At 33.9% G+C, this 13,732-nt stretch overlaps 2 pseudogenes; both read right to left on the reverse strand.

The window, feature by feature from the left end:
- Positions 1-55: 55 nt before the first annotated feature.
- On the reverse strand, positions 56-1,106 carry LOC148584062 (TMV resistance protein N pseudogene; annotated as a pseudogene).
- A 1,250-nt stretch (positions 1,107-2,356) lies between these two features.
- On the reverse strand, positions 2,357-2,866 carry LOC148584063 (TMV resistance protein N pseudogene; annotated as a pseudogene).
- Between the last annotated feature and the right edge of the window lie 10,866 nt (positions 2,867-13,732).

Consider the following 13,732-nt stretch of genomic DNA (forward strand, 5'->3'; position numbering starts at 1 on the left):
GAAAAATACTCGGAGGAATTAGTAAAAAAAAATATATAATTCTCTATATATATGTCTAGAATAGCACACTTACAGTCTTATTCTTCAATACGTGAAGGACATCGTCATAACGCCACAATCTACTGCATCCACCAGGCTCCTCAGTAGACTCACAATGAACTATTTTTTGACCCATTTTTTGTAACAAATCATGCATCAACAATTTTCCCATTGAGATAGTTATAAGAGATTTGTCGACAAGAACTTCGATATTGATGTTCGGATAGTAACCAAAACTTTCTAGTTTGTGCATGATGCTATATATATATTCTCCAGTAAAGAAACATGCAATATCTAAAAACAACTTTTTCTGCAAATCCTCCAATCCATCAAAACTTATTTTGAGTTTATCTAAAATTTCTGCATTAGGATTTTCTTTTAGTAGATCCCTGGCACTTTTCCATGCAGCTATTGGTCTACCAAATAAGAAGGAACCAAAAACTTCAAGAGCTAAAGGAAGGCCTTGAGCATAATATACCACATCCTTAGACAATTCCACATAATTTTCTTCAGGATAGGGTTTCTTGAAGGCTTTCCAACTAAAGAGTTGTAAAGCTTCTGCATTATTCAACTCCTTCACCTCATAGGTATTATACATAAGTCGGTTAAGCAAATGACGATCTCTACTTGTTATAATGATTCTACTCCCTTGGCCAAACCAATCATGGCTCTCTGCTAATGCTTCAAGTTGTTCTTCTCCATCCACATCGTCAAGAACAATAAAAACCTTTTTGTTACGTAGTCTATTCGCTATCACTCTTCTTGCCCCATAGTCATTCCATATATTAATTTCACTCTCCTCGAGGATCTCCGAAAGAAGTTGTTTTTGTAGATAAACGAGACCATGAGTTCTGGTTTCTTCTCTAATACTAGCAATGAAGCAACGTGCTTCAAATTGACGAGAAACTCTTTCATAAATGACTTTTGACAGAGTTGTCTTCCCAATTCCTCCCATCCCATAAATCCCTAAAAAGCGAACATCATCCAACCCAATACTAAGTAAGCTCATCATTTCTGCCACTCGGGATTCTATTCCAACAAGAACCTTGGAAACATTTGAGAAGTTACCACCCAATCCGCTAAGTATCCTTCCACTAATACCTTCGACAACTTTTGATTCGGGCCTATAAAAAAGATAGGACAATATTATAGCCATAGAGAGACAAAAAGCTTAATCATGTACAAAGCTTATCTTCATTCAGCAAATAAATTCTAATTCTTAATTTATGAAGTAGAACCATAAATACGGTTTTATTTTCTTGGTTCCTCGTACAATCAAATAAAAACCTTTTTTTTTTCATAGTTTGAGAGTGTGTATAATTTTATCTTTATTAATTAAGGAGGCTGCACTTAACCTCATTGAACTTCAATCACTTTTGCAATTACCCCAAAAATTCAAAAACTCTCAATTTAATGTATCAAAATTCTAATTTTTTTTTGGCAATATCACCAATTCGTTAGGCTTTTTCAGTTAAATAGGTAAAAATTCCCAAGATATCCCCATTGTTTTGATTAAAAAAAATTGCAAAGATTCAAGCGTGAGTATTTTTGTAAATTATGTTAAATCTTAAACAATGTTCGAATCTTTTCAATTTATTTTTCTTCTTTCAAAAAAAGAAATGTGGGGTATTTTGGTAATTTTGACACCTATATGTGAAGATTTTAATTGAAAAAATCCTAACGGATGGGTGACATTGCAAAAATTTAGAAGTTCGATACATTAAATTCAGAGTTTTTGAACTTTATAAGTTAATTGCAAAAATGATAAAAGTTCAGAGGGTTTAGTTTCCACAGTTAATTTATTTGTCTGCGCATTGCATTCCCTTTTTTCAGTTTTTCATAGTCATTTTTCTCTATTATCATCACAATAAGATAAAGATATCACAAATAGGCGAATTAAATATATATACTACATACTGTTGTTGTTTTTTAATTAATCAAAGCAACTCTGCAAGAAGTGTAAATTTGTGAGACAATGATATTGTTTATTAGTAAGATGTAATTTGACCATTTATATCACAGTTTTGATGTGATTCTTGAATTGTTATGGGTACTGTTTGAATTTTTTTTTTTTTTTTTTTTTGGTTATGAATTTCTTTATTGTGTTAATTTTAACTTCATCATATAGATATATTTGTGGTACTTATATATTCGACAAAATCTAAGCTATTTATGATGATGAGGGTGCCAAATTAAATCCAATGTATGATTTAGCTAGACCCATAAGAAAACGAAAAAAGAAAAGAGTGGGTGTTTCTGTCACTACAAAAATACACAAATGATTGTTGGTGAGGCAACAAAAAAGACTAATTAAATGTTACCTATCATGTACATGCCATCCAGAGATATTGCCAGTTTCTCTCAAAGCAGTTCTCCACTTTTGTATCATCTCAATGTCAACCTTTCGTTTTTTTTTCCTCAAAGAGGCTTCATGCCTAGCAAAAGCTTCTGCAAAAGTCCCCGTTTGGTTTCGTACGTCGGAAGGATCCACATGGTAGAAAATAGGCAAAATTGTGAGCCCCGTATCTCTCATGCATTGGACGATCTTGGAAAGTTCATTGAGGCACCATTTAGAGGAAGCGTAGTTTGGAGAGATAACGGTGATCGCATACATGGATTCTTGTATTGCTTTTAAGAGCTCTTCACAAACAAATTTTCCTCTCTCAAGCTTTTCATTGTCTCTAAACACAATAATGCCTCTTTGTTTCAAAGCAACATGCAGATGATCTGTGAAACTCAAGCGGGTGTCATCACCGTGAAAATTGAGGAAAACATCGTATCTCCATCGAGGTGTTGTTGAGGAAGAAGACAAACTCATGGACGCCATGGATTGGAGACTTGTTTAATAATGTAGTGCTATAATTCAGTTTCTTTCTAACAAGGGCTTTGGGTATTAATGTTATATGCAAGGCTTTCCGCGTTGTGAAAAGGAAAAGTCGTGTGAATGCAAGGCTTTCCGCGATGTGAAAAGGAAAAGTCGTGTGAATGCAAGGCTTTCCGCGTTGTGAAAAGGAAAAGTCGTGTGAATGCAAGGCTTTCCGCGTCGTCCACGACAGTGGAAGGAAAAGTCATTTAAATTTATATTAGTTGGATTCGGGGTCCACCAATAAAGGTAATTTGGCGTATGTGAAGTTGCATGGAAATTACAAGTCAAGTAGGATCACAAATACTTTTAGGTGGTTGGGATGATTAGGCTAATAATAGATATTATATGATATCGTTTTATTGTACAATAAAACGATATCATCATATATATATATATATATATATATATAAAAAAAGTCGAGTTTTGACGTAGATAGTGCTTAGAATTATGACACGTGTCATGAACTCATGTTTTAGAGAGTACATATAATTGCGACACGTGACGTTATAAAGAATGAACAAGTTTTGGGCATTTAAAACCTAGAGGTTTTATTCGTAATGCATTTAATTGTCTTAATGAAGAAAACAAAAGGTTCCCAAATTTTCTCTTTCTCTCTCTATTTTTCTTTTTATCTTCTCTTACTTTCTGTTTTTGTTTGTGTCCCTTATATTTTTTTCAAATTTATATATTATTTTTATTCAAATATATATAAAAGCCGAGTTTTAACGTAGAGAGTGCTTAGAATTATGACACGTGTCATGAACCCGTGTTTAGAGAATACCTATAATTGCGACACGTGGCGTTTTAAAGAATGAACAAGTTTTTGGCACTTAAAACCCAGGGGTTTTATTTGTAATGCATTTAATTATTTTAATGAAGAAAACAAAAGGTTCCGAAATTCTCTCTCTCTCTTTATATATCAATATTGTGAGACAATTAAAATGTAGGAATTTTATTTGTAATATATTTAATTGTCTTAATGAAGAAATATTATTTGTATTGAAATAAGATAGATGATTTATTTGATTGTATTAAATCTTGATTGAAAGACCAATTTTTTTAAAGAGTAAACCGATTTTTTAACTCATTATTTTAAAAATTGAACGGTTCATATTTTTTCTCTCTCTATCTCTCTTTTTTTCCTCTCTCTCTCTCTCTCTCTCTTTTCTCTCTACAAGTCATTCACTCTCATTCCACATCTCTCTCACCTGTTCATATCTCTCACTCTCTCTCCTTTTTTTTCCTCTCTCTCCACGTCTCTCTCTCTCTTAATTTCAAAGAAAAAGACATCTCTCTCCCTCCCCTCTCCAACATTAGTATCTCTTCTCTTTTTTCTCTCCATCTCTAGCTTTCTCTTTCTCCACTCTCCAACATTAACAAAAGCATAATCTATTGGCCTAAAAATTCAAATTGGAGGTAATTATTCTTCTTAACCCTTTTTTTTTTTTTTTTCTCCAAACCGACAAAGTTTTAACATATTCTAATTTATATAAATTAAACTAAAATTAAAGGTCTTATCTTTTAATTCATTTGAATGTTTATAGATTTTTTTTTTTGTCTAATTTACTCGGATTTTCAAGCATTTTTTCTCTACTTTTGAAAGCAATATTATTTTGCTTTTTTTTTTTTAATATTTGGAATTATATAGGTTTTATTTGTATTGAAATAAGATAGATGATTTATTTGATTGCATTAAATCTTGATTGAAAGACCAACTTTTTTAAAGAGTAAACCGATTTTTTAACTTATTATTTTAAAAAGTGAACCGTTCATTTTTTTTTTTCTCTCTCTATCTCTCTTTTTTTCCTCTCTCTCTCTCTCTTTTATTTTATTATTATTATTTTTTTTTTCTCTCCAAGCACTCTCATTCCACATCTCCCTCTTGAACCGGTTCATATCTCTCTCTCTCCTTTTTTTCCTCTCTCTCCACGTCTCTTTCTCTTTTTTTTCTCCAAGTCTTTCACTCTCATTCAACATCTCTCTCTCTCTTAATTTCAAAAAAAAAAGACATCTTTCTACCTCCACTCTCCAACATTAATATCTCTCCTCTTTTTTCTCTCCATCTCTATCTTTCTCTTTCTCCACTCTCCAACATTAACAAAAACATAATCTATTGGCCTAAAAATTCAAATTGGAGGTAATTATTCTTCTTAACTTTTTTGTTTTTTTTTTTTTTTTTTTCAGACCAACAATGTTTTAACATATTCTAATTTATATAAATTAAACTAAAATTAAAGGTCTTATGTTTTAATTCATTTGAATGTTCATAGATTATTATTATTTTTTTGTGTGTGTGCGTGTAATTTACTCGGATTTTCAAGCATATTTTTAAGGGTTTTTTTTTTCTCTACTTTTGAAAGCAATATTATTTTGCCTTTTATTTTTAATATTCATAATTATATAGGTTTTATTTGTATTGAAATAAGATAGATGATTTATTTGATTGCAATAAATCTTGATTGAAAGATTTTGTTTTATTTTGTATTCATAAATTTTTTCTCTCTCAAATATTGAGAATTATGTGAATTTTATTTATATTTAAATATAACCTTTAGCATGTCTTTTTATTGAAAGAGTGATAATTGATTTTTTTAACATGATTATTTTAGCCTGTAATTAATAATAATAAAAAAAAATGAAGATGCGTTTAAGTTTTAAAATCAAAGATAATAAAGAACCCTGCGCATAACGCGAGTTATATGCTAAGGTATCTATGTATAAATAGATACATAGATACTTCTTCTTCACTTTTGTAGAGGTAACCAAAAAGAATTTTCCTTCCAAAATGCTTCTTCTTCATTTTTGTAAAACGCTTATCATATCATTTTTGGATTTATCTTTGTGTATCTATGTATAAATTCTTCACGAGTGTAAATTAATTATTTTTATGTTTGTTTCTCTAGAAAGTTTCACTGTATTGAAATATAATAGGTATCACACCAATAAGATTTTATGTTTTAATTCATTTGAATATTTTATTAGATTTTTTTTTTCTTCGTTTTGTGATTTACTCAAATTTTCTAGCATTTTTTGGAAGTGTTGAAAGAAATTTATTTGATTGCATTAAATATTGAGTGAAATGTCTGTTTTATTTTGTATTAAAAAGAAGAGAGAAGATTTTGTTTATTTTACTCTGTAATTTTTCTGAAATGATTAGAACTTTATGGATTTTATTTGTATTACAATATAATAAATATCACATCAACAATATCAGAGTTTCCTACTAACTTTCTATTAATATTTTGATCATCAGAATTCAAGTATCCTTCTTGCTATTTTTATTTTTTATTTTATACTTTTCATTAAGTAGATGTTTGGTATATTTCAAAAAAAATAAATAAATACATGTTCGGTACAGTAATTTACTGGTATATAACCTTTAGTATGTATTTTCACACACACATTTTAACTTATAATAAAAAGTAAGATGAGATGCGTTTAAGTTTTGAAATTAAATTATAATGAAGAATCTCGTGCATAGCGCTGGTTACATGCTAGTATAATATAACAAATAACGCAACAAGATAATAAGAAATAACACTCAAAAACAACTTCTGCTCGTTGAAGTGAAGCTGTCACTCTCTTTTTTTCTGCCAATATCATTAGATAATTAATTAAGCTCCCGTCAAGATTTCTCTTGGGTAAACTACTGGGACTTGAAATATTGATCAGTGCTAAATTATTGTTTCTCAGAAAACGATTGGCGGGCGACTATCCTCCTCAAAAGTAAATATCTATGAAGATTGATTTTTGGTTGGATGTGGATGGTTAATTAGAAATGACAATAAGATTTTAATCAAAAAAATTTGGATTTCAACTCCCCCAAATATTGTTTATTAGTAAGATGTTATAATTTCGGAAAGGAAAATTATAAAGGCACAGCTTAAACCCAACTTTAGCCCAACTTTTCTCTTTAAAACAAAATTTAAAAAAAATTTAAAAAAATATATATAAAACTGCCTATGGAGGAAAAAGAGAGCCTTAAACTAGAGGGAAAACGCTAAAGGCACAACTATTTTACCCAACTTTGGACTAAGATTTGCCTTATTTTTTAATTTTAAAATAAATAAATAAATAAAGTTTTTGAAGCAATAATTTTTATTTTTGTTATTCTTTTTTTTTTGGCATTTTTTTTTAAATAAAAACTGTATTTTGCTTCGGAAACTTTTTCCTTATTTTTTAATTTAAAAAATAACAAAATTAAAAATTAAAAAAGTTTCTGTAGCAATAATTTTTATTTTGGTCCTTCTTTTATTTGGTATTTTTAAAAAAAATAAAAATTGTATTTTTCTTCATTACCATTTTTTTAAAAAAAAAAATTGGCCATTTTTCTTCATAACAATGACCATTCACATGCTTCAGTCTCATGTTAGACTCATAGTAGATCTTGTGTAATTACTCAAATAAACTTCTTTTATTTTTTATTTTTTTTATTATCTATTCAACAATGAAACCAGAGTTATATGGACAATTACAAATAAAATGGGGTAAACTTTCCAACAACAAAATCTAAACGAAAAAGTTAATACGTAAATAGTAATATAAACAAACAATAGACAATGAAACCAAAAATGATCCAAGCCTCGCACAAAAGTGACATACAAAGGTAAAAAATTATTATTATTCATATTTTTTTTTAAAGAAAGTAGGATAACAAATTGTTTTATGTGATCGATCTTTTAGGCTCATAGTAGATACACAATAAAACCATATCATATGGCAAATAAAACGACAACATAATATGAAAAGGGAAAATTACTTGGAAGTTGCAATGTCCCTAGCTAGATTCAAACAATTCCCTAGCTTTTGGCGTTGTGAAAAAACGGTCAACATGAGGAAAATTGGAGGTCACAATTAAGCAATAAAAGAAAGTTGTCTTAGCATTGCTTTTGTGTAGTTGGTCTACTTCTTTTCTTTGCAGAGATGTTCATCATTGCCAACGATTTCATACTGGGTGACGTTTTTTATTGAAAAATGTTAAGCTTACCAACAAAGTTTTAAAAAAAAAATTTATAATATGATATGTCACAATATGATTGAGTTTCTCAAAAATTGAATTTATCTCATTTCCAACTATATTGTGCCACATCATTATTTATTACTCTAATTCTATATTGACATGCTTCTTTTTGGATGCATCCAATTTTCTCCTTTTTTTTTTTTTATTCTAGATTTCAAGGACAAGATGAAGTTTGAATTAATTACCGATCGAGATAAAGAAAAACATTATTACTCCTCTTTTATAATCAAATTTCATTAATTACTACATATCAAAAAAGAATAAAGAAAAACATTATTACTGATTTGTTGCCCCTGTAATATAAGGTCAAGTGTCTTGAAGCAATTGAGCAGTATGTCTAAAGCATGAGTTTTTAAAAGCACGATTGATAAGGGCAAGCAAAGGGCAAAAGGGTATATCAGAGCCATGCAGATGGAAGAATCAAAGTTTCAAATTAATGACCCACGCACCATCTACAGGAAATGGATGCAAATTCTACACAATTATCAGACCCACAAAAGAGCCCACAACACGCCATGTACGTTTTCTTGCTTTCCCATTCAACACGGTTTTAAGTCTCTTTTCGAGTCTTGTCGTACGTGAAAGGAGAGGTAATTATATGTTTTTTTTTTGTTTTTACTATTTAAAGTAACTTTTCACTATTTCATCGAATTTTTTATCAACCTCACATGTAAATTCACTATTGTATTTACGTGGAACCGATGCGCGTTCACAAATTCAAAAGTGAATTTATTGAATTTGTGAAAATGAATAGTTAAGAGAATGATTTGTAACACTCTTCGTAAAAAAATAGGAGCAAATTAAAAGACAATTTTTTGACCTGAATTTAATAATGGTTGTTTCCCTATAGTTTAGAAGAATTTTCTCGAACCTGATTTAAAAGTTAACATTTATCCCTTAAAACATGTGAGGAGTACATGACTTTCTAAACACACTGACAGAGAGACTCTATGTTAACTCGGTACTTTAACGTCTAAAATCTGCTCGCCATTCATGAAACAAGGGAAGATAGAGAAGTAATACAAGACAGAAAATCTTTTAATAGCCATTGACACTCAGGAAACGATTTGCAACGAAAGGATTTTATTTTAGTGTAGTCATTGTCGCTTTACATAGCTAGAGCAAAAGGACCAACTGGCCTTGTCCTTGTCAATGGCAGACTCATCATGCTTACTCACTATGCCTCCACCCTTCACTACCAACACGAAAAACCCATATCCAATTCTCTCAATCCCATCCATACCCATAGCCAGCTTTGCAGCCCAGACCTCAGACTGGGCTCAACAAGAAGAAGACAATATTTATAATTTGAGTGTCTAAATATTTACAGCATGTTTGTACCCAAAATTGGATAGGAGTTGAAGCAATTAAGAGGGGGAATGAACAAATAAACGATGAGAAATAACTGAAGAAATTAAGAAAAGAAAATCCAAAAATCATGTACAAGGTTGGCAAGCAGATACGAAGAGAGCTCTCCGACATGCTCTTCACTGACAAGGTCTTGCAGTACACTAGTCTCCCTGAAGCTTCTTTGGGAGCCGACAGGTACCTCTCTTCCCTCACCACCATTAGTAGTGATGTTGAAGTCTCTGGCGATTTGCGGTATTCCCATATGAATAGGCCGTGCGTGCGTTTGTGCGTGTCTAAAGGCTGAAGGCATGGGGGTATTTTGGGTACGAAAAAGCCATAAGTGATCATTGTTCCGTCAGTCAAAGCGGCTTTGACTGATGGAATGGCCGAATTGCAAAAGTTTGGCAAGTTTAGGAGAGTGAATTGCAAAAATTAAAATATTGGAAGTCAAATTAAAAATGGCTCCAAACTTTAAGGGGTAAAGTGTAATTTTTCCTTTTAATTTTTAATCCAAAACTAGTTTTGAAGCATTAGAATCGAGTTTTGAGACATTAGAAACGGATTTTGAGGCTAGATTTGCGTTTTCCGGTTTGGTTTGGCCGCAATGAAGAAGGGTTTGAGGCGAGACCCACGGCATCGTGGGGTGGGTTTGAGGCGAGACCCACACCGTGGTTCTCACCGGCCGGCTATGATTTTTTTTTTTTTTTTTTTTTTTTTATCTTTCTCATTTTGATTTGGTGCGTGTGTTCTCATTTTCATTTTTTACATTTTTTTTAAAATGGATGACGTGTCACAAGGAGACTGGATGCTGCAAAACACCACTTTTAAGGTCTGACCGCATAGTAGGGGCACTCTATAATTAAGGGCGCCCCAAAATGACTACACAAATTAAGTGCGCCCCATAATGACTCCAAGTTCTCCCATTTCTTCAATGGCCTTCTGATGGCTTGAGAGCATTGCGAGGATAGCCACCAACTCTTCAGAATCTTTGCTAATGGGACTCCTCCATAGAGTCATTCCGATTACAAGATCGAGATCTTAAATCCTTTTCATCTTCCCTTGACTCCTTAGACTCTGTGTTCCAAAAACGGAATCCTCAAGTCCTTCAAGTAAAGACAGAACAGTAAATTTGTCTATAAGAAAAGGGGAATGACAAAATAACCATGAGTTAATGAGTGGATTAACCAAAACAAAATTACATAATACCCTCCTACGTAAGGTAATATAAAACCCTTTTTCTTCTCTCTAATTATTATTATTGTTTTTTTTTTTTTTAAGTAACGAATTGTGCAGACAAAAAATAAAACCAGTACCAGCCCTTCACATGTTTGATCCAACAAAAGCTGTTTTTGACAAAACATGCAAGTATCCTATGGTGTCAAGGACCGTTCTCAGCATCACCTTGCTAAACACAAATGAATAACTCAAACCTACAAGCTTTCTTCTACTCTGGGAATAATTTAAAACTTCGTTAAGCACCCTATAATTGGATATGAAAAATAGCATAAACAAGCAAACATAATGAAGATAAAGAATTTGACTTATCTATTAAGATTATTGTTAAGAATATTATTTGTTATTTACTTCTTTAGGTATTATTAGTCTACTAAGTTTACCTTTTCTTATTCTACTAGGTTTACCTTTCCTTCTTCTACTAGGTTTACCTTTCCTTAATCTATTAGGTTACTTGCCTCTCTATAAATAGAGGCTTCTGTATTCATTATTATTATCAGAGTCAATACAATGTAGTCCATTGTGTGCTTTTGCTCTCTCTCTCTCTCTCTTCTCTCTCTTTCTTCCGCTTCTAATATATTATCCAATATATTTAACATGGTATCAGAGCCACTTTTCTGTGGCCTTCAATAATTGTCTTTTATGGTGTTTTCTTTTTGATGAATTTCAGTCTTATTGCCCTACATCACGTGCCGCTCAAAATTTATGTTGTCCATAGTGTCAAAATCGCCGCAGCCCTTGCAGGAGCTCAACGCTTCTGCCATCGACGATAGTTCAGACGCCGCCAAGTATAGATCCAAAGAGATCTGAAGCGTCCAAGCTTCCGAGCGCTCACACGCGCCACTAGAAGGTTCTATCCGTCAGTAAACGCGCCTCCACGCGCATCCTAAGGGTTCCTCGGCACGCTGGCAAGACTCGCCTAAGAAATTGTTTGTTCCTTTTCGGGCCTGTACAAAGCTCCGATCACAACAACAGTACCCCCAATCGACAGATCAGGGCCAGAAGAGTCTAGATCTGTCGAGATCTCCGCCATGAGGTGCTGCTCTCAATCCACGTGCCGCTGCAGTGCCTCCACGCGCCTACAGGTGAGGTGGATCAGCCCGGTTTTCGCACCGCTTCATAGATCAGGTGCCAACGATCACATCGCCACCAAGAACGCTGCCATACCACATTGGACGCACCTCCACGCGCTAGAAGAAGCCTCTGTGTGTGAATCCCACGAGCCACAGTGCCGCCGCCACTGAGGCGCGTGCACCACACGCGCCAGCGCATCTCTCGTATTTTCTGCAGCCACGTGTCGTCCTCTCACAGAGCCACGTCAGCCCTAGCGCTCCACTGCCACGTCAGCAATGATTCATTAGTGCCAATGCAGCACTACCACCACGTCATCCATATGCCATGTCATATGTCGGCCACGTCATCACACCTGACACGTCAGCACCTCTTCCAACGTCATCATATCTTCCACGTCAGCTTCACCACCATGTCAACACATCGGCCACGTTAGCGATCCTGCACGTCAGCACTTGTCAGATTTGACTTTTTTGTGTTGACTTTGACTTTGACCATTGAAAAAGTTGACCAGAAAACAAGATTCTTCTCCAAATTTAGGCGTTTGTTTTATGCGGTTCAAGTTGGTTCATGCTTGTTCAATTCGATTCCATAGCCTTTTCTTTGGCGCAGTTCAATCCGGTTCATTCTTCTTGCGGTAGGCACCTCAGGTCAGACCAATCTTTCCTCAGGTCCATGGGTTTTCGGGCCAGAGAAGCCCTTTCAACCGGCCCACTTATGCCTTGTCAAATGCCGCCATCACCGGTCACTGCAGCCTCTCCTAGGCCATTGATCCATTACTAATGAGAATTTTTTGGGTCAGACCTTTCAACGGTCCAAGGGTTTCAGACACAATTAGCCTCTTCAACCGGCCATTTTTCTCTCTACTTAGCTCAGCCAGCCAGGCGAGACGGTCTACTAGTTAGATGGGTCAGACTTTAGTTCAGCCGACAAGGCGAGACGGTCCAAGGGTTTCAGGCATGATTAGCCTCTTCAACCGGCCCTGCTTATCTCAGCTAACCAGGCGAGACGGTCTACTAGTTAGAATTTTTTGGGACAGACTTTAGCTCAGGCGAGACGGTCCAAGGGTTACGGGCTAAACAAGCTCCTTTTAATCGAACCTACTTTTCTCAGCCGACCAGGAGAGCTACTTCATTACTAGTATATGGTTTTCAAGTCAAAATTACAACCAAGTGGACCAAGCTCCAGCTTAAATGCATTGCTCAAAATCAGGCAGAATCCACCGATCTCTAACAACTTTTATGGTGTTATTTCGGCAATTGTTTCGGCACAAGCAGCTTTTTCGGCGAATTCCTTTTTCTTTCCCTTTTCGTTTATCCAAACTCAAGTTTCCACATTGAGTTTGAGGGGGGATGTTAAGAATATTATTTGTTATTTACTTCTTTAGGTATTATTAGTCTACTAAGTTTACCTTTTCTTATTCTACTAGGTTTACCTTTCCTTCTTCTACTAGGTTTACATTTCCTTAATCTATTAGGTTACTTGCCTCTCTATAAATAGAGGCTTCTGTATTCATTATTATTATCAGAGTCAATACAATGTAGTCCATTGTGTGCTTTTGCTCTCTCTCTCTCTCTCTTCTCTCTCTTTCTTCCGCTTCTAATATATTATCCAATATATTTAACAATTATAAAAGTTACCAGTACCACATGCATGACAGAGTCTCAAGATGTGGGGATTCAAATTATTTAATGAGTGGAGAATCTACTTGTTGGCAGAAAGGTGAACTCCGTAGCAACTCCAAAATATACTCTAGAGTCCATTGACCTTGCATGTTATGGAGTGTGAGGTAAAGTAGTACTGGAAATAGGAACTCCAGACTATTGTATACCACAGGTAAGTCTGATGCTAAATGATGTTCTAATAGCAATGTGTGGATCAATAGCATTATCAAATCAGGTTTCAAAATATCTCTTAGTCCCAAGCCTAGCTAGCAAAAGCAAAGACAAATTAAATTCATATGTTAAAAAAAGTAAACATACATACAGTACGAGTACAACCTACTAAACCATGTACCCATATTAAATTATTCACAGATCCTACTTTCTGGTTTTCCAACAAATATATTTAACCTAATTGCACAACCAGATTAGCGAACAAGAAGCCGACCAATATAAGAGATCTAGCCAACAAGGCATACCATAGAAAACCAA

Source organism: Corylus avellana, chromosome 8 (genome assembly GCF_965113065.1).
Source record: "Corylus avellana chromosome 8, dhCorAvel1.hap1.2, whole genome shotgun sequence".
Lineage (NCBI taxonomy): Eukaryota > Viridiplantae > Streptophyta > Magnoliopsida > Fagales > Betulaceae > Corylus > Corylus avellana.